At 42.6% G+C, this 25,809-nt stretch overlaps 1 protein-coding gene across 3 annotated transcripts in view; it reads left to right on the forward strand.

Annotated features, from left to right (window-relative positions):
* The window catches only part of CCSER1 (coiled-coil serine rich protein 1), a 2,282,720-nt gene that overhangs the window by 246,734 nt on the left and 2,010,177 nt on the right, over nucleotides 1-25,809 (forward strand). Inside the window, exon 1 of one of the 3 annotated variants that reach the window (XM_085641141.1) lies at nucleotides 3,296-3,407. The exons of the other annotated variants lie outside the window; for them this stretch is intronic. The gene's annotated coding sequence lies outside the window, so the exon portion shown is untranslated. Of the gene's footprint in view, nucleotides 1-3,295; nucleotides 3,408-25,809 lie in introns of those variants that run through there. 3 annotated transcript variants of the gene reach the window in all.

The following is a 25,809-nucleotide window of genomic DNA, read 5'->3' on the forward strand; positions in this document are numbered from 1 at the left end:
CAGAAATACTTGGCAGAAATGCGCGCGCAGCAGCATGACGTGTGATTGACGTGCAACTAGGGGGTGAAGGGGACTTGACATTTAGCTCTACATGTGGCGAAAGAAGTCTGGAGAGTCAAGTCAACCTAATCCCAAATCATATCTAACATCCTATGTTTAAAGAACTGTGTTATCCGAAAGAGAGGCCTTCTTGGAGTAGAATCTTATTCTATACTGACTATACTGACTGTTAGTGCGTATACAAGCGTCTAAGTGTCTACACTAGATGCGGGGGCAGGAATCTTCCATAGTAACAGGGCTATGAATTACTTGTATAAAGACAGAGAAGCCGGGCCTTTGCTCGGTAGCTGGAAGAATGTTTACTTAAACTGCTAGACAGGAATGCATTGGGTAGGGAGCGGAGCAGATAATTTCGAAGGTGAAATACAGTTTTTGGCAGGCAACAGGCTGATGTCAGGCACCGTTAGCTGCGCAGAGAATGAGGACAAAGTTCATGGATACAGATGCGAGCTCAGACTGAAGCTTTCAGAGGCAGAAGGCAGGAAAAGCTTGATGGCAGAATCAGGGCCTACTTGCCTGGACTGTAAAATGGCATAAGTGAACCATATAAAGCCGGTGGCCTTTTATACTTAGGAATGGAATATCCGGCCCATTCATGGCGGATCTGAAAGGGGACATGTTGGCGGTGGACGCACATGTGTTTGCGTCTTCATAACTGGAACTGGAGGGAACATACATGTACTTGTGATTTATACATGAAACCGTTGGGGTCCAAGATAGGGGACATAACTGACCAGAAAAATCCATATTTCCACATTCCCTCCTTGTCCCCTACTTGCCCGTCAAGAGATATCAATCTTCATCAATCCATCGATCTGTTCATATAGCATCATTTGTTCTTCTTTCTTCTTCCGTGATGAATGAAATCTTGGTGGTGAAATACACGATGTGGCACACAGACCACAGATCGCTGGTCCACATTGTAGACATAGACAGCAACTGAATAATATGAGGAAGCCAATACCTAGGAAGGATAGGACCTTCCATCCAAAGGTAGATAATACACTCCAAAACCAACCGGACCAAGTCCAGGTGCCTGGATTCTGGTGTATCTGGCTTACAATCTTATGAAGGCGAGTTATGGCTTTATATACAGATGGCGAATTTTCTGGTATGAAAATGCAACAACTTGATCCGATGACCCTACAAGCTCCGCCCCTATCGGCCAGGATGACGTCAAGGACAAGACGATTTTGAAGCACAACAATCCGCATAGCAGACTGCTCTTCTGTTAAATTGCCTAAGGCGGAAATAGTTTCGTTCACTACTGCTTCAAGGGTTCTGGTTAATCTACGTATCAGCTTACTATTGGTAACTGTACCTATATAGGGAAAGAGACCTTTATTGAAATCTGTGTATTTTTCCCATGCTGTCTCAGTGTAATCGACTATTGGGAGATCTCTCCTTTCTCTATTGTGTACTAAATGAGTATTTCTGTGATAATCAGGAGGAGCTAGGAAAACAGGTGGCAAAAGGAATCCGATGTAGCAGGTACCATCCCAATCTAGTGGCAAACGTATGTATGCTGTCTGACCACATATGAAGTAGGAATGGCGGGAAGCTCTAAATGTAGACTTGCCTTGATCACTAAATTCTATTACAGTGATGCATCTACTATGGCCCATATGTATGGAACCATTCTTTCTTACACATAATTCACCTTTAACTGGAAATACTGACATGGCGGGCAAAATTGGAGTAGCTTCGGATTCGACATTCAAGATCATGAGATTGAGCGTAAAATTACCTAATCCATATACTTCATTTTCTAGATCAGTTCCTGTTCTTTTGGGAAGTCCCTCCTTGTTGGGGTGGCAGACTTTGAGTAAAACTAAGTTCAGATTTCCCCATACCCAGTTATCCTGGTAAACTGCAGAATTCGAATCTAGGGAATTAATTAAACTAAACCATGCTCCACAGGAGCCGTTGTGTGTGAACGGGTATGGAAAGAGAGGTAGAATTCCTTTATAGTTCTGATAGGGAGGGAGTCGACCACATATCCAACAATTTGTAGCATTGCTAACCTGATGGGAATGATGTAACATACTAATAAAAGTGTTATTGCGCAGCGCAAATCTATAAGACAATTCGTGCGGAGGTAATTCACTAAAAGAATGTTCAGCAGTAACATTGTAAACATGTCTAGAAATAGGATAATATGTGTGCAACAATATACTTGCAGTAATTACTAAAAGACTTAAGAAAAACAGAATTAATAACGTCACTGTGCAATGACTACGCAGTGATTTACAGTACGCATATCGTTTCAATTTTATCCTTCTGTTTCTTTCTCTATACAGGTCTAAGGGATACATGTCAGAGACAAATTCGACCGCTTCACCTTGGAGAGGACTTAAACAATCAAATTGCCTGACTGGTTAGACCTGAGTTTTAGTCTGTATAGTTCATGGCTATTCAGTTCAACCAAAGGAAGTTTAGAGTCAATCGGGGAAGACACGCAAGGTGTGTCGTTTACGTCTGATGGTAGTCCATGAAATTTCTTGATATGACTTGAATGTATCCAGCCTTTTCGACCTTCGATCTTCACGGCTGTCCTCGTCGTTAGCAGTAGGAGCTGAGGCGACTTCCACCTAGGATCCAGCTGAGACTTCCGATCAAAGTTCCTCACTAAAACCAAATCCCCTGGAAGTACGTCATGGGGTTTCACCTCGGTGTTGTCGGGAAAGGCTGCAGCTACCTGTGAACGACAAGATTGTAGTGCAGACATCAAGGAAGCCAAGTAATCTGTCAGCATATTACAGTCAATATCAGTTATTTTACGTGGTATAGGCGTCCCCCACATATTTGGTAGTCTACCGAAGATCACCTCATACGGGGATAGCCCTGGTCGAGAGTGCGCTACCATTCTCATGTAAAAGAGTGCAACGGGTAAGGCTACTACCCAGTCGACACCCTTCTCTCTGCATATTTTGGACAATCTAATTTTCAGGGTCTGGTTATGTCTTTCCACGAGACCTGCTGCCTCGGGGTGTCGGACACAGTGAAACTTCCACTGATAGCCTAACAAAAGTGAAACGTGTTTCATTAATTCGGATGAGAACGGCTGGCCGTTATCTGAGTAGACAACACGTGGTAAACCGTACCGTGGGAAGAATTCTCGAACTAACTGTTTGGCAGTAGTCGGGGCAGTGTAATCTGAAACCGGGTATGCCTCTGTCCAACGGGAAAGAGCACAGACAACTACGAGAACATATTTGAATCCTCGACATCGTTCCATCTGGATATAATCCATCTGGAGGACTTCAAAAGGGTGATCAGGAGGCTGAAATCCACCCTGTTCTACGGGAATGCTTTTGCCTGGGTTAAACTGACAACAGATCATACAGGTACAGACTTTTTGTTTAGCTGCTGCTCGTAAATGTTTGTTGAACCAAATGTGTTGGATGCTGTCTAGCATAGCTTTTTCTCCTAGATGTGCTGGACTATGTACAGTGTTAATAACGACTTGGACCATTGAATCAGGAAGGAACCACACAGATTTTTCCTTCGTCATCCATCCTTGATCCGTTTGGATCCCTCCTAATTCAGTCCATTTCTTTATTTCGTCTGGTGTAGCATGTGTCTGTATGTCGATCACGTCAAGAGCGGGATCCTTAACCATCATGCAATGTGTTGGTGTCGGGACTATTGTCTTTGTCATGTCGGATGTTTGAGTTTGAGCAGTCTGTTTAGCTGTTCTGTCAGCTAGATCATTGCCTTGAGAAATGATATCAGTAACTTTCGTATGAGCTTTACATTTCATAATTGATATTGCAGTGGGTAGATGTATTGCATCTAATAAGGCATGAATAAGGGGTCCGTGCTGAATGTGGGCACCGTGAGAAGTTAAATAACCTCTCTCTCGCCACAGCACGCCGAAGTCATGTACAACTCCGAATGCATAACGTGAATCAGTGTATATGTTGACTTTTTTATTTGTGGCTTGAATACAGGCTTGTGTCAGAGCGATGAGCTCTGCTGCTTGAGCGGACAAGGTATTTATGCAATTTGTTTCAATGATTTCAGTGTCTGTTGTGACTGCGTAAGCGGCCACTAGCTCTCCTGTACTTGTTCTCATACATGAACCATCTACATACAACGTCAGGTCTGGGTCTGACAATGGGACATCTGTCAAATCTTGTCTCGGTTTCGTCGTGATAGTGATAACTTCAATACAATCATGTGCTAATGGGTCTGTTCCATGTACAGGTAACAGTGTGGCAGGATTCAATGTACTACAACGTCTGATTTCTATATGTGGCTGAAACAATGTTAATTCGTAACCAGTAAGTCGTGCTATAGTCAAGTGTTGTGTTTGTGTGCGGTTCAAGAGAACCTCCACTGCATGTGGTACTTGTACTGTCAATGGATGTCCTAATACTATGGCATCGCTTTGTCTGATTGCTAAAGCTGTTGCTGCCACTGATTTCAGGCACGCAGGCAAAGCCTGAGCTACGGGATCTAACGTACTAGAAAAATAAGCACATGGTTTGTGTGATCCTGCTTGTTCCTGTGTGAGTACTGACAAAGCAGTACCTTCGCGTTCTGTAACGAAGAGTGTAAACTGTTTATTGTAACATGGTGTTGCTAAAACAGGTGCTTGGCATAAGGCTTTCTTTAGGCTTTCAAAAGCTTGTGTATGTTCCTGAGTCCAAGGGAGAACAGTCGATGTGGCTGCCTCCTGTGTTGTCAATTGAATGAGTGGTTTTGCTAGAAATGCATACTGAGGGATCCACTGCCTACAATATGAAGTGAGGCCTATGAAAGCCCGCACCTCCTTTTGTGTCTTGGGTATTGGCATATTAGCAATTAGCTGGATGCGGTCTGGTGTAAGCTGCCTTCCCTCCTTGGACAGCGAGTGACCAAGGTAAACAACTCGCTGGACACAGAATTGCAGCTTAGAAGGGGACACCTTGTGCCCCTTTTCGGCCAAAAATTGTAATACCGTCAGTGAGGCTTTCTCACATTCAGGTTCGCTTCTAGCGGTGATCAGCAGATCATCGACATATTGAAGCAGGGCAGTGTTGACTGGCATGTGGATACTGTCGAGTTCTCGTTTCAGTGCTTGGCTATAAATGCTGGGGCTTTCTGTAAATCCTTGAGGTGCGCGTGTGAATTTAAAGCTTCGTCCATTTAAACTAAATCCGAACAAGTATTGGCTTTCCGGATCTATTGGGACGCTGAAAAAGGCATTCTTGAGATCAATTACAGTAAAGAATGTTGCTTCGGAATCAATGGCTGTCAGTAATGAAGAAATGTCTGGGACTACGGGGTATTGTGGTACTACGCATTTATTTAACCCCTTCAGCGCTGGGCGAATTCCGCCGCGGTGCTGAAGGGTTCGTGCGCGGGCGGGCCGATGACGGAACGGTTCCGTCATGAGCACAGCTCAACCGTGGCTCATGACGGAACCGTTCCGTCATGAGCATGGAAGGGGTTAATTCGCGCAGATCAATAACCAATCGATATACTGGCGGGGCTGTTGGATCGGTTCGTTTAAGAATCGGAATTATCGGTGAATTACATACATTGGAGTCAGTTTCCACAACCACTCCTTGGGTAATAAGCTCGTCAATGATTTGTAGTAAAGCCACTACAGCATCTGGGGGTAACTTGTATTGTCGCATTCGTGGAAGTACCACTCCTGCCTTTAGTGTGACTTGATATGGTGTAATGTTCATGCAACCAACATCTGTAGGGCCTTGCGCCCATAAATGTGTCGGTAAGGTCTGTAGTCGGTGATCCATGTCTCGGGACACGTAGTGCCCTTTGAAGTCACGTAAAAACAATCTTACTCCTTCCGGAGAACAACATATAATAGCTCCTAGAGCTTTCAAAGTTTTTATGCCTAACAAGTTTTCTGGACATGATTTAGTAAGCAATAAATCTGTAGTTCGTGTCAAGGGACCGATCGTAAGTGGAAGAGGCTGTGTTACTTCGTTAATGATAGGTTTTCCTGAAAAACCAAGGGAAATATTCTGTGAGCCTGAGAGGGGTGCCCCTGGAACTTCACTACGTTTTATTGTTGTTCGGCTTGCCCCTGTATCAAGTAAGAATTTTCTATCTTGACCTAACAGTTCACTGTGTACATAAGGTCCTTCTTGATCTACAGGGACCTCAATAAGGGGTAAGCCAACTTCCCTCTCTAGGCTGTTTCATGAGTATCGTTGATAATCAGGATAGTCATACTGTGCGGTCTGATACATCTGTCGGGTCATTGTTTGTGTGGCAGCAATAGGCTGCGGTGGTGGAGCTGGCATAGACTGTTGCGGAGCTGGCATGGACTGTGCATGCTGCGGGGCTCCTTGTTGGTTCTGATCCTGTCTAATTGGTCGTGGTCTTTCTTTTGCGTTACCTATGGCAATATTATGTTTTAAAACTGGACAATCGTGTACATAATGACCTGGCTGTTTACAATAGTTGCACGTCCCTTTAACAGGACCTGTTGAAACACTGGACTGTGTTATACCCTTCTTATGACCGTCAGTTGGTACTGTCTGGGAAACTAGCATTTTCATTTTCGTGTCTTTCATGCGTCTATGTTCATGTTCTTGTTCTTCTCTAATTCTATTGTGATGATACTGTAGCATTTGTAACATTTGTGACGGAGTGTTACCTTGCCAGGTACTCTCGAACTTCAATACTCTATTCTTAACTTGGGGCAAGGCATTTTCAACCAATTTTGTCACAAACAGATGTGGATACGACTCGCTACTTGCTTTTATTCCACTATTTATACCAAAACATTTCTCAAATCTGGAATAAAAATCACTAGTGTCTTCATCTGATTTTTGTTTACAGGCTGAGATTGCACCCCAGTCTTCCTTTTTCGTAGTTAATAAACGTGGCAGTACCTGTACTAGTAGACCTGGTAGTGCTTTGATCTTGTCCCCGAGCCCTGAACCTGGACCTCGAGCTTTTTCTTCGTTTTCTAATGCTGTCCAATCTATCTTCTGGTCTCCCACCTCCCAATCCTTTTCCTTGAGTTTTTCGTAAATGCCCGCAGGCATTAATACCTTCAATATTGTCATAATGTCGGGGTAGGTATATTCTCCCATGAGTAACATATCTTTAATTTCACGATGGAAACCTGCTGGGTCTTTATCATGACTGGGTACCACTTTCTTCATTTCTAATAGTTCTATTTTAGATATGGGTGTGTATACAAACACACGTTTAAACTCATTGTCATCACCCTTTATCGGGTGCACTTCGCGTAAGGGATTCTGTCTATCCATGTAATGCGTCGTTCTTTCCTTGATGGGCAGTGAGACATGTTCAGGACATACAAAAAGAATGTACTGCCTTCTAGATTCTAGTATTTCTCTAATTAACTTAGTACCGGAACCTCTCCATTTATTCGTGAGTAATTCAGTCAAGATATCAGGTAAGGGACCAGGATCGGAGTGTTGGCTTTTATACAATATAAGGAGTTGTTGAATCATATAGATACCAGCTAAACGCTGTTCATCGGGGGCGAGGTTCAAAAACGTATGTGCTAGTGTATCATCACCATATTTTCCAGGACTATCAACCCAGTGAACGGCTGACCTGGCTAATTCTTGTTCGTCCATAGAATCGAGTATATGATAACCCCTTCGTTCTCGGAGTAACTTGTCAGCGGCTTGGAATGAATGTTCGGGGGACCTTATATTTATTATAGGAGTTTGGAATTTTCTGTTATTATCTGGACGTATCGGGCATATCGGATCAGTAAAGCATCTAGTATTATTGCAAGATCTTCCTCTACCTACATAGGCCATTCTTTCTAACTGTCCTGTGGGCAGTTCTAATTCTTCCTCGTCCTCTGTTCTGGTTCGTCTACTGCTAATCTTTCCTCGTGTATTCGTTCTATTTCTTTGCGGATCTTTCGGCTCATAGCTACTATGCATGATCGTTTATCGTGTCTCCCCTCTGATATATTCTTACCCCATGTGGTAAGAATTTGCATTTCTTCCGTATTTACCCCTGGTTGATCTTGATTTCTGATCACACAGTTTATGAGGAAACGCAACAGTTCCCCCTGTATTTCCACCTTTTGATACTCCATGGCTCTGTTAATACTCTCAGGGTCTCGCCCTGATTGGACAAAATGATATATATTTTCTAAATGTGCAGTCATTCCTGGTAGCTTCCCTAAATATATTGCAGCTCGTCGGATACGTAATGATGCCAGCATCATTTCGTCCCCTTTCCCGGGCACAGGGTCATATCTACAGTCTATTAGAAGTTCCTTGAGCGTGCTGGGAGTTACTAGTTTGGGCGTACGTTGGTGGGCTAATTCTTGAAAGGAAAGTTTATTTGTTCTGGGTGGCGTAGAAAAAATGCTTGATGTACCTCCGGTAGCACCACCTGGGGTGCTGGATGTGAAAGGATTCGTTGAACGTGATATAGCAACCATAGGTGTGGATGCGGATGTAGAAACAGATGTGCTTGCCGGAACTTGTGTCGGGGTTTGCTGTTGCAGAGGTACAGACGGAGGAGGGTCTTGGCGTTGAACCCCCTCGGCAGACGATCTATGTGGCGCAGCATTAGCATACTCGGGAGCTGCGTCGTCTAAATAAGAGGAAAGAAAAACATCTTCTGCGGTTCTGGGATGCCCTTTGGGATGTACTTTTATCGGAAATAATGGGGGTGGCAAGTCTTTTGGTATTTCCGGAGTAGCCTTAGGTAGTCCTTCGGCCAGAAGAGGATACATACCATTCACAAGGGCATTTCTTTGTCTGTCTGTTTGTTCTGACTTTACTCGAGTACCTTCTTCAATTAATACACTTTCTCGAACTTTATTTGAATTCTCCTTACTCTTCTCTTCCTGTCTACGTGCTTTTTCTGTACGTCTATACGATTCTTTACGCCATAATTCAATGGCGTCTTTCTGTGATTGTCTAGCTTTCCTTTTCCACAATTCTCCTTCTACTTTCACAATGCAATCTGCATCCCAGGTCCCAGCTGCGGGCCACCTCTGACTTTCTGGTAATTCCTTGGTGTAGTCTACCCATAGATCAAGAAATAATATGGCGTCTAGGCCATGTTTATGATACATGAAGTACCCTGGAGTGTCCCTAGGAGGAATGGGAACAGCTTCTTCGAGTACCCCTTTTCTTGTTGTGATCTGTCTTAATTTCGAAAAGAGCGGCATATTGAGAACTGATCTGATACCTAATTTTGAACACGTTTAATACCATAAAACACAATAATGAACAGTCATTCACACCACAATATACAGAACGTATTTAAAACATTTTAACATTTAACATTTAATGAATAGACAATGATGGTCATTTAGGGAACTAGTCACTAAGCATAATACTCGATACTAACTAGGTAAATCTGAATTATATACTAGACATACTTGATATACTGCTAAACAGTACAGATACACTGCTGAAACAGTGCAGACCGGATTTGTGTACCCAAACCCGTCTTGACCGGCACAACCTATGTGCACGTCAGAACGCCTCCCCGATAATGGTACTCACCGGGTAGCTCGGAACGGAAGGCCTCGGAACTGAACTGAACTTGAACCGGACTGGACTGGACTCGGAACTTCGGAAACTTCGGAAACTGGCGGGCCTCTGTATACCTCGGATCTTGCTCTCTCAGCTAGGCTCTGGTCGGGATACTTCGCACTTCTCACCGCCTCGTCTGGGTGTTGATCGCAGCCTCAGTTACCCCCGCTCGGCAGGAGGGAGATACAGGAAATCCTGTGGGTACGCGTTGTTGTCCGTCCAGCTGTGACAGGAGACCGGGCCTGCAACGCACCGCCGGCGCGTGAGATGAGAAAGTGTCCCTGTTCGGGCGCCATTTATGTGGTAAATAATTTAATTACCGGAACTTAATTTGATGCGGAAAATCTATAACAATAGCTCAGTAAAATAAGAGGCAGAATCCGTGGTATTAGAGGTTCGGAACGGGCTTTATTCCATAATCAATTTAAATCGATGAGCTCCAGATTCCATCACCACGAAGGTTCAGGAAGTGAAGACCGTACTTTATTGATAGGTAATCATTTTTATACAATAGGCATTACAGTGAAACAAATGGAGGAGGCGTAACAATTGATAGTAAAGATAAAACATACATGCGTAGCAAAAGTGGGTGTAACTGGGCGTAACTTAAAGAACGTCATCAGGTATGATGTCATAATAGGGTGGTTCCATGAAAGAATTTCGCAATGTCAGCAGAAATACTTGGCAGAAATGCGCGCGCAGCAGCATGACGTGTGATTGACGTGCAACTAGGGGGTGAAGGGGACTTGACATTTAGCTCTACATGTGGCGACAGAAGTCTGGAGAGTCAAGTCAACCTAATCCCAAATCATATCTAACATCCTATGTTTAAAGAACTGTGTTATCCGAAAGAGAGGCCTTCTTGGAGTAGAATCTTATTCTATACTGACTATACTGACTGTTAGTGCGTATACAAGCGTCTAAGTGTCTACACTAGATGCGGGGGCAGGAATCTTCCATAGTAACAGGGCTATGAATTACTTGTATAAAGACAGAGAAGCCGGGCCTTTGCTCGGTAGCTGGAAGAATGTTTACTTAAACTGCTAGACAGGAATGCATTGGGTAGGGAGCGGAGCAGATAATTTCGAAGGTGAAATACAGTTTTTGGCAGGCAACAGGCTGATGTCAGGCACCGTTAGCTGCGCAGAGAATGAGGACAAAGTTCATGGATACAGATGCGAGCTCAGACTGAAGCTTTCAGAGGCAGAAGGCAGGAAAAGCTTGATGGCAGAATGAGGGCCTACTTGCCTGGACTGTAAAATGGCATAAGTGAACCATATAAAGCCGGTGGCCTTTTATACTTAGGAATGGAATATCCGGCCCATTCATGGCGGATCTGAAAGGGGACATGTTGGCGGTGGACGCACATGTGTTTGCGTCTTCATAACTGGAACTGGAGGGAACATACATGTACTTGTGATTTATACATGAAACCGTTGGGGTCCAAGATAGGGGACATAACTGACCAGAAAAATCCATATTTCCACAATTCCCTCTTCATCTCCTTCCCCCATACGCCTTACTGACCTGCACTCTCCCTCATCAGCATACTTCCCTCCTTTACTCCTCTCTGCTCAGTCTCCTCCACTCCTACCATGTCCTGGCTGAACCTCCCTCTCCTCCTCCACTCCACCACTCTCACTCACAAACTAAGCTGCCCTCCGCCCTGTCAATAAACTGAACTTTCCACTCATTCACCTCTCCGTCTCCCTCAAGCCCCTTTTTTCCAACTGGCTCCCCTCTCTTCTACACCTATCTTATCTCGTCCCTCGTCTGCTTTGCCCTCTCCCTTCTGCGATCATGCCACCTCTCCCCACCCTGTACACCTTCCTCTCATCTTAACTCGCTCACATTTTCTTGTTACCCCCCCTTCTTCATCTAGTCTTCTCCACCTGCCCTCTACGTCACAACCCTGCTAAGGTCCCAAAATCGACACCTATTGGCTATGCCAATGCTTGTTATTCACCGGGAGTACCGTCCACTGGTCAGCCTGAAGAGTCCTGGTGGGAAAAAAAGAGTGTCAGTTTTGCCCACCAGCAATCACCTGCACAAGTTAAGTATTATTAGTGATGGGTGGGCCAGAATATTTATAAAAAAGACCAAGCTAGACTTTGTTGCCTACCCAGTTGGGATAGACCAATCTAGGCGTGCGGATTGGTGCGAGTGGGCTACATGTGAGCATAGCTGATATTTGTGAGGATTAAAGTGCTTCAAGCGTGGTTCAGTGGAAGACAGGTGTGGCTAAGTTAAATTTTGTGGATATTTTATATATATCTCTGGAGACATTAGTGTAACATTTTCCTCTATTAAGTGTTCATTGGTGATCTAACTCAACAGAAATTAAACTAAAATACTTTAATGTTTGCCATCCTCAGTTAAAAATAATATCTGGTATTCAGATGTGTAAGGTGTAATATAATATATGGACTAGTCATCAATTCATGGACTACCCTTTCAGTGCTTAAATATATAAATAAATCTAGTCATTGACGTGCATTAAATTTAGAAGCGAGGGGAGGCTTGACCAATCAATTAAAAAATCTAAGAATCTTTTATTTGTAAAGTAAAAACAGCACTTCTCAAATAGTAAAGCTTTAAGAATGATTTCGGGGTATTTTATATTATATCCACTATTAACCTTTTGATGAACTTTAACTGTGTGTGTGTGTGTGTGTGTGTGTGGGGGCATGTGTGTGTGTGTTTGTGTGTGAGAGATAATGGTGGCAATATAAAACCTAGAGTGCATAGTGAGTTGCACGTGGAAAAATACCATTGAGCATTTAGTGAATGATGATGCCCCTTCCTCAACAATTAAAATAAAGAGCATATTGCACCCATCAGATTTGCAGATATGATACATGTCATGGCTTATTTTCCTGTGCTGAAGTAAACAAAACAGCAAAGGGTGGAATGCTTAAATTAATCTCGGCCACTGGTAATTGCTCAGGCCATATCCCAGTCCATCATTATTTTGCTCACCATGCCACCAAGGATTAGACCAAGCTAAATGCAAATAAGCCTTGGTCCTGCTCCAGTAGGAACAGTCCCGTCGAACTACCAGGTCATGCACACACTGAACTGGAACACAAGCAACTCAAGACTGGTTTGGCCCTGATTGGGGTTCGTCAATCAGTTGCAGCTTGGTTCCCGTGGCACAGTAAACATGTGACCCATTTTTTGGCATACCCTTTGCCACTTAGGCCGTCACACCGAAGTCAAGAAAACAGCAATGGGTGAATGATTGAATTTGTAACAGCCACTGGTAATTACTCAGGCTGCATCACAGTCCATCATTATTTTGCTGACCACACCACCTCTGATTAGACCCGTCTACATGCAAACAACCTTGGTCCTGCTCCCGCAGAAATAGCCCAGCCTAAACTGCCAAACCGGGCCCTCTCTGAACCAGAACACAAGCAACCCAAGACCAGTGCATTATTTATAAATTCAAGAACACAAGGGTTAAATCTGTGCTCTGAGATAGAATCAAAGTGACTAACTCCCAATTGTCTTGTATAAAGTTATTCTAAAATGGAAAAGCTGAGGCAATAAGAAGTGTGTCTAAAATCATTAAAAGTCTAATGTGATAATAAGTGATTTGAACTTTGTAATATAGAAGTAAAAAGTATGAATGTGATCATGTGTACCCTTATAAGAACATTTACAATTAGGCCACATTTATTATCCGCACCATGGAATATATATAAAGCATATATGTATATGTACAGAGTAGAATATGTTGTTTTATTCCAATTGTTGAACTATGGGGAGGAGCCATGATGTAGCCTCAAATCAGTCCTGGCGACCCTCACCTATCTCAACAGTGGAACTTCATAACAAATGACTTGATGCAGAGTTGCCTGTATGGTTTAGGCCATGTTGATATTTCATCTGCGTTAATCATAAATACAGGTATTTAAGCCGAGCCTGTGTACAAACACATTGCATCGCACCGGAAAGGATAAACCAGGGGGAGATTGACGATCTTCATCAGGATCCATCTGGACTTTACTCTGGCAATAGCAGGACTTGACAATTGCATGTAGTAAAGCATGTCTGATCTGCCTTTACTACTGTGTTTACTACTACACTTTCTCCAAGTGACGTTTTATTGGTTCACGTTTACATTTACTGGCAATATACAAGGTCTACGGGGCTGGCAGCAGAATTATCTTTGACTGAGAAGGCACCAATCAGGTAAATAGTGTCAGCATCCATTTGACAGTATAGATTAGCAGAAGAGCTATTCTATACAGTGCTTAATTTGTGCCGGTGCTTAGCACCCGCACTTATTTTTTAGGGCCGGGTCTACACGAGATCAGCTTACTACGTTCACATTGTCTCCTCAGTGAAGAGATGATCTTGCACGGTACATCCATACCTGGGGATATTTGCATAAAATATTGAAATATGGATGCCGCGGTTGCCCACCTTTTAATGAGACACCTCTAAGGCACGCATTCCCCTCTCCGAAACTGCCTGGGTTAGGTCCCTGTCTCAGCCTAACTCCCAGCATTCATACCGCTAGTGCTCTACCAATGACTGCCAGAAATGGATTATTAGCCCGGCCTCGTCCGTCCTTGGATAATTGTCAAGTGTTTCCTCCCGAGTCGGACCAATGGGGATTAGTGCCTCCACTTTCCAACCGCCCCGGCACACTACGCAGCTGCAGCACTTGTCAGTCAATTCAAGAAGCAAGCAGCCTGTCATGCAGCAGCAGGCCTATCATGAAAAGTTTTAAAACCAAAAGGCAGTAGGTAATGATTTTTTTTTCGTAACATGTGCAAGTATGACGTGTTTAATGGTTGAGGTACATGCTCAAAAAAGTGTAACCTCTCTTTTCTGGCGCTTATTTTTATGTAAAAGTAGCGTAAATTAGTTTGCAAATTATACTGAAGATAACCAGCCCTACAATCCTGATTGCCGGGCTACCCGAGTGATCATAAATAATGTGCCTGCATGCTGTTTCTACAGCAACTAGTTTTTCTAGCTGCGTACCCTCTTACATTTCTTGATCTGCACAGAGTTGTGTTGTTTCTTACTGTATTTTGCCGAGATCTGTAAAAAGCACGTGGAGCCGGGAGTTAGGACTTTATAAATATAAAGAGAAAGTGAAACTAATGGTACTAGGGAATGAGGAAGACGAGTTTGCTTGAAACATGAATGCTTGAGATTGCAGTATTTGTGGCACAAGGATTTAAATTACTAAACGATAGATACCCCCCCCCCTCATAATTGCAGTTAAGGGTTGAACTCTGACCTTAATTGCAGTTAAGGTTTGAACTATGACCTTAATTGCAGTTAAGGTTTGAACTATTATATTACATTGTATTAAACAATAGTACAATACGCACATTTGGTAGACGTGTGTGAAATCGAGTATGTCAAAAATGTGTCTTGGAATCGGTTTCATGAAATACAAGGCACATTTTATGAATTCTAATCACAATGACTTTAATTTTTTGATCAGGACATAGGTTTCAGAATGAAAAAACTCTGGCTTTACTGTCAGGTGTAGTATAGTTATCAAAGAAGTGATTTCCCTAGCAATAGTAACCACATTAAAAGTGTACCCAAACTATTCTTGTGGCTTATTCATCAGTTCTGAATTTTGGAAAGGTGGGCAGCCGGGTTGATCACGAACATCGGATCGAATGACCCTGCTTTTTTTCACCATGCCGACCAGAGGCATGGCTCAGGCATTTATACAGTTTAATACATGGTCCATTTATAGGGGACTTGGATGACTTCTAGTAATTTGAGAGACAGGACTCTCACCTTGGATTTTCTTTAACATCCAATTGCATTCCGGGATCTGTAATCTTGGTTTACTTTAATTAAGTGGAGTGGTGTGGCTCACTGGTTAGAGGCGGCAGACCTGGGAGCAGAAGTCGGCCTGGGACCAGGGTTCGATTCCCGACGCGGCAGGGTCTTGGGCCAAGGTCAGCGGACTCAACAATTCTCGCCTCGGTGCCTACTCTAACCATGGATCCCACTCAGCAACTCTGGGCAACAGCTTGCTTAATCTCCACTTATGGCCCCATCAGCGCCGGGGATGCTTGTCTTCACCTTGGAGATGCCCAGTAGGGACCATCTCACAGGGAAAGCGAGGATGGGTTCCCCAGCGGTTTACAGCGCCGGGACGCCCCGTTGCTGGGGCAGCTGTGCGCTTTACAAGTCTACAACATTTACATTTACATTTATGCCCATTGTACTAAAACGAGATCACACAGTTTACTAAAACAAAAACACACAACTGTATTAGCCTTTCCCTAATGATGTAGAGCCATTAAGTAAATACACAGCAGCGTCCCTTTGGATGGATTTTTAGCATAACCAGTAAAGTACCTTGGTTTCCATGGGTGATGTGGGGCTGATTTTTCCCTGCCATTAAGGCAAACCATCAATTGATCTGGCCATCAAATTATTTTAACCAGCATTCCACAGACTGAAAGAGGGCATCAATATTCTTTACAAAAATGTTGTTATTGGCGAAACAATAAATAATTTTCTGCCTCCATTCCTGTGTATCCGCCCCTTCTTTACTTTGTCTGTCCATCCACTCTTGTCTATATGTCTTTCTTTGCCAGCTCAATTTTCTCCAACTTCCATTTTTTTCAACAGATGTACTCAATTTCCCTCTTTTTAGACCCTCGTCCTCTTTCGCTCATATGTCTCTAGCTTTCTCTTTTGCTTGCACCCTTCATAGCATTTGCTCTGTCTTCATCCATCTCATTACCTCGATTTCTTTCTCTTCTTCATGTTTGTCTGTCTCTTTCAGGGTCCGTCTTATCTCTCTGGTTCTCTATCTCTATTTGCATTCTATGCTTCCACCTCGTCCGCATCCACTCATTCTGTCTCTTTTTTTTCATTCCATCCCTTTTTGACTCCCATTAATTCAGTTCCCCCCCCCCCCCCCCTCCATTTGGCTTCCTATTTTGCTTTTTGTTTTGCTATACACATCTGTGTATCCTCTTACATTATTTGTACTTTCAGGTCCCCTTTCTGGTGCACATCCTGTGTTAAATATTGAAAACAGAAGTCAATATCCCTAAATATTATATGTAAACCTGAAGCCTGCACTACTGGGCACTCATTGCATTTGCCGAAGGTTTGAAGCACTAGGCTAATATCAGCTCGCCATATAATATGAATATCCCAGAGGCTAGTAGTACTGGGCAAATATCAGCTGCCCATATGATGTACATATGTAGATGCTTTCACAACTTGCCATATATAATAGGCCAACAAAACAGAAGCCTGCACATGTGGACATTTCTGACTTGGGTGTGTGAGGTTTGCAGACCTTTATCGAATGCGCTGTAATGCTTAAGTTTTCTGCACATCTGAAAAATGTAATTTTCAGATGCCATACCACAGTATTACATGCTGTGCATAAACAAATTGTCCGAATTGTATAGTTTAGGGATAACTGTGGCATTACATTTTACATGAGTCTAAGATATATGCACATTTTGGAAACCTGATATTTGCATATAGTCAGAGATTTTAGATGTCCATATTGGGAATATCGCAGCACTGAATGCAGTTCCAGACAGTGCATATGCCAGAGAGGTGCATACTGTACTTCTAGCAGAGTCCAATATGTTCTTCATGTGATAAATGCCTTCATTGTAGGCGTGTACCTCTCGGCTCTATAATATCATTTATTCTTTGGTAACAAGATGTACATATATCAGCGTAGTGTGAATTCCCCAAATTCTCAGAGCAAACGAATTGAGAAGTGGGTAAGGTGTGGTACTCTCTTCTACTAGTAGACTGGTCCTGGGCAGTTTACGGTGTTATTTTAAAATCAAGCCTGGGGAGACACAAAACACAATAGAAGCATTACTTTAGAGTCAGGCCTTTCGTGGTCAGAAAAAAGTTCATTATCTTTGGTTCCAATAGTTATGACATCCAGTCTCTTTTGTGGGTTTGCCTTGATTTTATTAACATGCTTTGCTGAAATTCAGCTCAGGTATTACATCTGCCTTTCAGTGCCAGTTCCAGTTGAGGATGTGGGTGGAGCCAATACAGTAAGGGGGTGGAGCCACTGGAGAAAGTGTGTGGATCCGGGGGAAGGGAGTGTGGCATCCTACAAAAATTTGAGCACCTGTACTTAATATTTTACAAATTAAGCACTGATTCTATAGCTACAAGAGACACTGTAATAAGTAAAATAAGACGAAATTCAGATGTCCATGTTTCTTCTCCTGTCTCTACTCAATAGCAAGTTACAATTTGAATGGACATACTCAGTGGCCAAATAAATAGACCTTTTTGATACAGTCAAACCCTGGTGCCACCAATGAGTAACAGAAATGTATTCACTTATCTTAGTGCTAATATGTGGCTCCTGTCACGTGCCACCTCCATATTAATCAATAAAAATAAGAAAAGTAAGAAAACTTCATATGTTGCTTCTTAATTTCATACCTTGATTCAGTTTTAGTTGTGTTACATTTATTATACTATTTATGCAATGTTGTTATGAAGAATTAGAGTGTTATATCCTGGCAAGGTTAAATTTACTTCGGTATGGTTTATAAGCCTAAATATGTATCCTTAGTCGGTGAATGGGGGGTGACAATGCTTTAAATGATACGATTGGCCATACGGTGCGGTGCTCATGGGAGTATATCAAATAAATACTGTGAAATCTTCAGCAAGCCTGTGCTTAGCCTGGTCTGAGTACTGCTTGTTCTTAAGCACTTACTGCTGATCCTGTTTTCTGCAGCCCTTTTCTCCCCTGGGATCCACCCACACTCCAGAATGACTGTTTTGCTTGGTGCATTGAGACCTGGAGGTTAGTCAGGTGCAACAGGCTGTGCACTGCGGCTCTGTACTGAGGGCAACTTTTCTATCAACATAAAAATATTTTACAAAATGGTTTTGGCCAGGATCACAAACTGGCTTACAGAGTAGGAAGTTTAATATTAATAAATGGGTAGCATGCTGTAAATAAATAACACAACAAAATGGTAATATTGTACTTTTATTATTGTAATTGTTGATGTTTTATTTTTATGATGGCTATTTTACAAAGCACACATCCATGCTCGTAGCTCTCTCACTGTTCAAACACAGGTATATGTTATCTAATTAAAATCAGAACCAAGTACTATAACGGGTGGAATGTTTTTCATAAAGCATTCCTTCATTTATATCGTCTCCTCTCAGAACTCACTTGGTTGTTGAACTGAAATTTGCGACCATATTGCAAAATCTGGATCTCCTGCACAGGCAGCCCTTCCAGCAGTGTGCCCTGCAGGGGCACAGATGGCTCTTAGTTCAGATGCTGCGAGTGCCATTCTCTAATGATTTCCAAAAGGACATTGTTTTATTTGCATATGGGCAGAGCACCATGCTAACAAGATTAATCATTTGCTTGTGCCTACCACTATGTAGAGCTCCTCCCAGAGTGTCCTTTGAAATTGCATGTAGAGCTCCATCAACACTACAGGATCCATCTCTGTAAGTGGAGATGCTGTCGCAGGCTGTGTCTTTGCAAATGCCCCTGCGCAAGCACCAACAGTGTGATTGGAGTTGCTCTGTCAGTCTTGCCACAGGAAAGTATACAAAAAAGTGATGGATGGAATGCTTGAGTTAATCTCAGCCACTGGTAATTACTCAGGGTCGCATGCTAGTCCATCATCCTTCTGCACACCATGCCACCTCAGTTTGGACACAGCCATATGCAAATCAGTCTTGACCCTGCTCTAATGGGAATAGTCAAGCATGAATTGCCAGGACAGGCCCTCCCTGAACCGGAACGCAAGCAACCTAGAACTGGTTTCACCCTAGTTAGAGCTTATCAGTCAAGTATAGCTTTGACCGAGTGACACAGATTCAGAGTGAAGTGGCCAGAGATGTTCCTGGTAATTGGGATCTTAGTTAAGAAGAATTTTCATTAAGTAAATGGTGTTGTTAAGTATGTGTTTGGAGGTAGGAGGGCAATGTTTGGAAAAGGGATGCTTTGGCATGATTGAGGGCACTGTCAATGGTAGCAGGGGACATTTTGTGTGCATTGGCCAGTTTGGAAGTTCATGACACCCCAAAATTGTGGTCCTGGGTAAACATGTTTGTTCCATGAGTGGAAAGCTGGCAATGCAAGTCCTCAGTGTAAGTCTCATTGTAATTCCAATTTATTTTGGTGCAAACAGGAGCTTGCACATGAATCAGGACTGCAAGTTGTGTGGGTAGAATAGTATATTCAGCAATTTATCGTTTAACATTTCTCTGAGAGAAAAACACAGTGAAATTTGAACAAGAATACTGGAAGTAAAAATGCGAAACATATATTGATTAGATGTGCAAGACCGAAACCAAGTAATATCTTATTCTGAGAAGGAAAACTCTGAATATTGTGGTAACATAACACAACTTAAATGCTACACCTACTATATTGGTGCTTACTTGCTGTGGTAGGACAGCACCAGTGACCGACATACTCAGGATATGGCATGTAAGAAATTGGGTTACTGGTTGGTGGAGGTGAAACCCTACTCAAGCAGGAACCACAATGCTTGTCAGGATGAGATCATAGGTGAACTGTAAATTAACCAGTGCTCAACCACTGGGTAGCTTGGTATAGTACAGTCAGCTTAACTCAGAGGCAATGTGTAAATTATTTGTTAAATACTTAAAGCAGTAATTATGTGAAAACACCACACAAGAATGATCTCACGCCAAGTTAGAAAAATAGAGTAATTTTTTATAAATAAAATGAGACCCCAATGACAGATATCCAACAAGTAAAAATAGAGATTTGCAGGTTTAAAGATTTCAGTAAAATAGTACCAAAGAACAAAAAGTGCTGTCTGTGGAGATCTGGTTGCACCAGTCCTGGACAAAGTCCCAAGTTTAGGCTGACCGCGATAGAGTGTGGACTGGCTACAGTGACCCAGTTAGGCCAGCTGAACAAGAGTACTTTAAATCCTGCTTGCGGAGCCTTGCAAGGTCCAGGTTGGAGATGCGTTACAGTGCGTTGGTTTCCAGAGAACTGTTAGGCTGTGATGTAAAGTTCTATGTTGAGGATGCGTCATGCACAGGCTGGTTCTGAAGAAGCTGTGTTTCGCTTCTGATGCAGAGTCCTGAGTTGTTGCTGACGATACCATCGATGAGGGGCTTACTAAAGCATTGGATCTGAGGTCCAGTAATTATACCTGGTGCCCACTTTGAAGTGCAAGAAGCTTCTAGAGGTTCCCCCCCTAAGGTGTCAAGCATCCATTTTCGCCCTGTTCTAGCCGCCGGTTTGTCTGTGCTCACAATAGACTAGTGACAAACACTTTGTGAGAGTGCTCAGGCAGAACCTTTGTGATGTGAAAGTGTGGTAGGTGACAGCTCCTTACCTTGTTAACTCTGTCAACATTTATCTTCCCTTTGTCTCACTGTCTGGGAGCAATACACAAAGATGAACTGCCAGCTACAGCCAGTCATGTGATCCAGGATCCGGCTGCAGGCACAAAATGGTTTGGACAAGAAAATGTCAACTTCCTAAAAGTGTTATTTTCAGAATTGTGATTAAAACACAACGTTCACATTAAAGAGGGCTTTTAATTATAATTCTTTAGACACCAAACTCGGCCTGGTCACCTGTTCCCAATTGGAAATTACAGCTTATTGAATATAATAAGGAAACTCAAATATTTTCCTATGAGAGAGGCAGGCAATAGTGAAAATGAATACAGGCGATTTTCACTACCAAAACATGTAAAACTTAAAAGTACATGTCCCACTTTTAACATACACTGCACTCTGCCCTCTGGGTTGCTCAGGGCCTTCCCTAAAATGTTAAATAAAGTTGTTATAAAAGGATGGTTTGGTCCTGGCAAAAGGCTTATTTTGCCAGGTCAAACTGGCATTGTAATACTGCCCACGCCATCTGCAATGGCAGGCTTGAGGCATGTTTAAAGGGCTACTTAGGTAGGTGGCACAAACAGTGATTCAGGCCACTGGTAGTTGGTAATTTACAGGCACTAGGCACAGGTAGTACCACTTTTCTAGAGACTTAAAGTTAAATTAAATATACCGATTGGGTATAAGCCAATTCTACCATGTTTAAAGAAGAGAGCACAAGCACTTTAGCACAGGTTAGCAGTCGTAAAGTGCTCTGAGTCCTAAAAGCCAACAAAAACAGGTTCAGAAAACAGGAGAATGAAGACAAAAAGTTTGGGTTGGACCCTTTAAAGAGGGTTGGGTCCAACAAGGCCATAATATTCAAAGTGTTTTTTAGATACCTGAATACAACTTCTAGTATTTAGTTGTTTATCTCAATCATAATTATGGAGCTTCTTTAATATTGCTGAATGTGAACTTTCTAAATCTTTTCCCTAAACTATGTGTTGGGGCCTCTATCAGATATCTTTTGTTGATGGTTTTAGAATGCCTTTTCAGTGTTTAAGAGCAGCTCACATAAAACATGCAAAGCCTATTTAAAACATTGCTATATAGTTTAGGAAATAGAAAGATTACCTTCTGTTAGCATTTGCTTTCCTTCTATATCTGGTACAGGTTTTTTAAATCTTTTATCTCTCTTAATTGCTAATGCACGTTAGTGAAATCCCTTCTAATTATAGTCAGAGATTTAAGTGGCTCCTTGCTGTGAGCTATGTGGCAATGAGTGTGAAACGATTCCCCATTTAGCACGAATGCTTTAATGTTACTTCCCAATATGCATTGAAGACTAAATCAGACTTTTACTGAAGAAAGCCCTCCCTGAGATGAGCACCTGGTGCTTTTTATGCAGGGCTTGACAACCCCGCTGTCTGCAGCGCCTTTTTTTTTTTACCAGTTCTTGAAAACATAGACTAGGCATTGGCTTCATCCAGACCAGAATAACTTTCGAACCTAAATATTTTGGCTACTTCGTTTATCACTCCATCTCCTATGAAGTACTAGCTGTGGAAGGCATGATAGACTATTTCTCAAACATGCACTCATTCATCAAACATTAAACTCTTTATCTAATATCTGCATTGTGTAAATAAAACAATAGTTTTTAGTTTTGCTTTTTCCACTGCAGCAGGCACTTCTTAAATGCTTTAATGAGGACCCAAAACACAATCCAGATGTATTTGCTTTGCCAATGATTGTTGCGTGGGTCCCACTTCATGAATGTGCCCTCAGCCTGTATTAGCAGTGACATTATTTTATTCTGCCTTTTTTTGTTTTGAGTGGAGTACTACGATTTAATCTCCATTATTAATTGAGGGCTCCAGACATTCCTAACAAGCGGCCGCGAAAGTGAAAGTGACCGCGATCGCCGTCAAACATCAAAGCAGCCGCGAAAGTGAAAGTATTTGCGGTAAAGCACGGCGCGCGCGCCCGTGCACATGCACTGTAGCTCTAGGCTGGCCTGGTAGCACTTTTTGGAGCTCTCTCAATAAGTCTTGCCAGATCAGCGCATGCGCTGGGTCAGACGAGACCTAAAAATAAGACACATACCAAACTGATCAGGAATTATGAAGACGTATTTCTTCTTTTAAAATTATCCGCACTGCAGCTATCAATAAGGTTGGTATGCAGGAATATCACAGTATTCAGAGTTTCGCCCATGAGCGTACTGAGCTGGGAATTACTGCGGGAATCCTAGCTACCACTCTAATTCCTGTGGAAATTCTTCATTTTTCACTACCAAAACATGTAAAACTTAAAAGTACATGTCCCACTTTTAACATACACTGCACTCTGCCCTCTGGGTTGCTCAGGGCCTTCCCTAAAATGTTAAATAAAGTTGTTATAAAAGGATGGTTTGGTCCTGGCAAAAGGCTTATTTTGCCAGGTCAAACTGGCATTGTAATACTGCCCACGCCATCTGCAATGGCAGGCTTGAGGCATGTTTAAAGGGCTACTTAGGTAGGTGGCACAAACAGTGATTCAGGCCACTGGTAGTTGGTAATTTACAGGCACTAGGCACAGGTAGTACCACTTTTCTAGAGACTTAAAGTTAAATTAAATATACCGATTGGGTATAAGCCAATTCTACCATGTTTAAAGAAGAGAGCACAAGCACTTTAGCACAGGTTAGCAGTCGTAAAGTGCTCTGAGTCCTAAAAGCCAACAAAAACAGGTTCAGAAAACAGGAGAATGAAGACAAAAAGTTTGGGGGGGACCCTTTAAAGAGGGTTGGGTCCAACAAGGCCATAATATTCAAAGTGTTTTTTAGATACCTGAATACAACTTCTAGTATTTAGTTGTTTATCTCAATCATAATTATGGAGCTTCTTTAATATTGCTGAATGTGAACTTTCTAAATCTTTTCCCTAAACTATGTGTTGGGGCCTCTATCAGATATCTTTTGTTGATGGTTTTAGAATGCCTTTTCAGTGTTTAAGAGCAGCTCACATAAAACATGCAAAGCCTATTTAAAACATTGCTATATAGTTTAGGAAATAGAAAGATTACCTTCTGTTAGCATTTGCTTTCCTTCTATATCTGGTACAGGTTTTTTAAATCTTTTATCTCTCTTAATTGCTAATGCACGTTAGTGAAATCCCTTCTAATTATAGTCAGAGATTTAAGTGGCTCCTTGCTGTGAGCTATGTGGCAATGAGTGTGAAACGATTCCCCATTTAGCACGAATGCTTTAATGTTACTTCCCAATATGCATTGAAGACTAAATCAGACTTTTACTGAAGAAAGCCCTCCCTGAGATGAGCACCTGGTGCTTTTTATGCAGGGCTTGACAACCCCGCTGTCTGCAGCGCCTTTTTTTTTTTTACCAGTTCTTGAAAACATAGACTAGGCATTGGCTTCATCCAGACCAGAATAACTTTCGAACCTAAATATTTTGGCTACTTCGTTTATCACTCCATGTCCTATGAAGTACTAGCTGTGGAAGGCATGATAGACTATTTCTCAAACATGCACTCATTCATCAAACATTAAACTCTTTATCTAATATCTGCATTGTGTAAATAAAACAATAGTTTTTAGTTTTGCTTTTTCCACTGCAGCAGGCACTTCTTAAATGCTTTAATGAGGACCCAAAACACAATCCAGATGTATTTGCTTTGCCAATGATTGTTGCGTGGGTCCCACTTCATGAATGTGCCCTCAGCCTGTATTAGCAGTGACATTATTTTATTCTGCCTTTTTTTGTTTTGAGTGGAGTACTACGATTTAATCTCCATTATTAATTGAGGGCTCCAGACATTCCTAACAAGCGGCCGCGAAAGTGAAAGTGACCGCGATCGCCGTCAAACATCAAAGCAGCCGCGAAAGTGAAAGTATTCGCGGTAAAGCACGGCGCGCGCGCCCGTGCACAGGCACTGTAGCTCTAGGCTGGCCTGGTAGCACTTTTTGGAGCTCTCTCAATAAGTCTTGCCAGATCAGCGCATGCGCTGGGTCAGACGAGACCTAAAAATAAGACACATACCAAACTGATCAGGAATTATGAAGACGTATTTCTTCTTTTAAAATTATCCGCACTGCAGCTATCAATAAGGTTGGTATGCAGGAATATCACAGTATTCAGAGTTTCGCCCATGAGCGTACTGAGCTGGGAATTACTGCGGGAATCCTAGCTACCACTCTAATTCCTGTGGAAATTCTTCATTTTTCACCTTTCATCCACCCGAAAATTTCACCATCTGTCACTTAGTGACATATCCAGGGAAAGTGATTAACCAGGAATGCAACATTACAACATCGGTTTTAATCCTGATTTGGCAAGTAAGTACTAAATAGGGACTAACACCAAACTCAGAATGTGAGTATTGGTGGGGATGATTTGATTGCCTAGCGGAAATCTCCGTTCAGTGGCAGCTCCCCCGCTATGGCGAAGGAACGTCACCACACTGCTCTCCAAGTGGTTCAAAAAGGAAAAATAAAATTATAATAAGACAACATTTATATCATTTTATTTTTCCCACTGCAGTGGCTCTGTTGGTTTCGTGCTGGCAGGGCTGGGCTCCGTGACGCCAGAGCAGTGCAGGGGGAGGAGAGCAGTGCAGGGGGAGGAGTGGTGGCACTCTCCAAGTGCACTTGACGGGTTGGCCGACCGTCTTGGCCCGGCCAAACAGTCATAAGCACATTGCATGTTCTCCACCGGCTGTATTGTACATCCTGGGTGAACATTCCCAGGCCCCATTTTATCACCAAACAACGGCACTCAGACCAATCACAATGCTGTATTGTAGTGTTGTGATAGGCTTAGGGGAGCCTGGGAGCCCGGGTGCTTCCTGCTGCTCAGACTCCAGACAGAAAGATAATGAAGAGGATGGAGGAGAGGCGGTGA

Source organism: Triturus cristatus, chromosome 2_2 (genome assembly GCF_964204655.1).
Source record: "Triturus cristatus chromosome 2_2, aTriCri1.1, whole genome shotgun sequence".
Taxonomy (NCBI): Eukaryota; Metazoa; Chordata; class Amphibia; order Caudata; family Salamandridae; genus Triturus; species Triturus cristatus.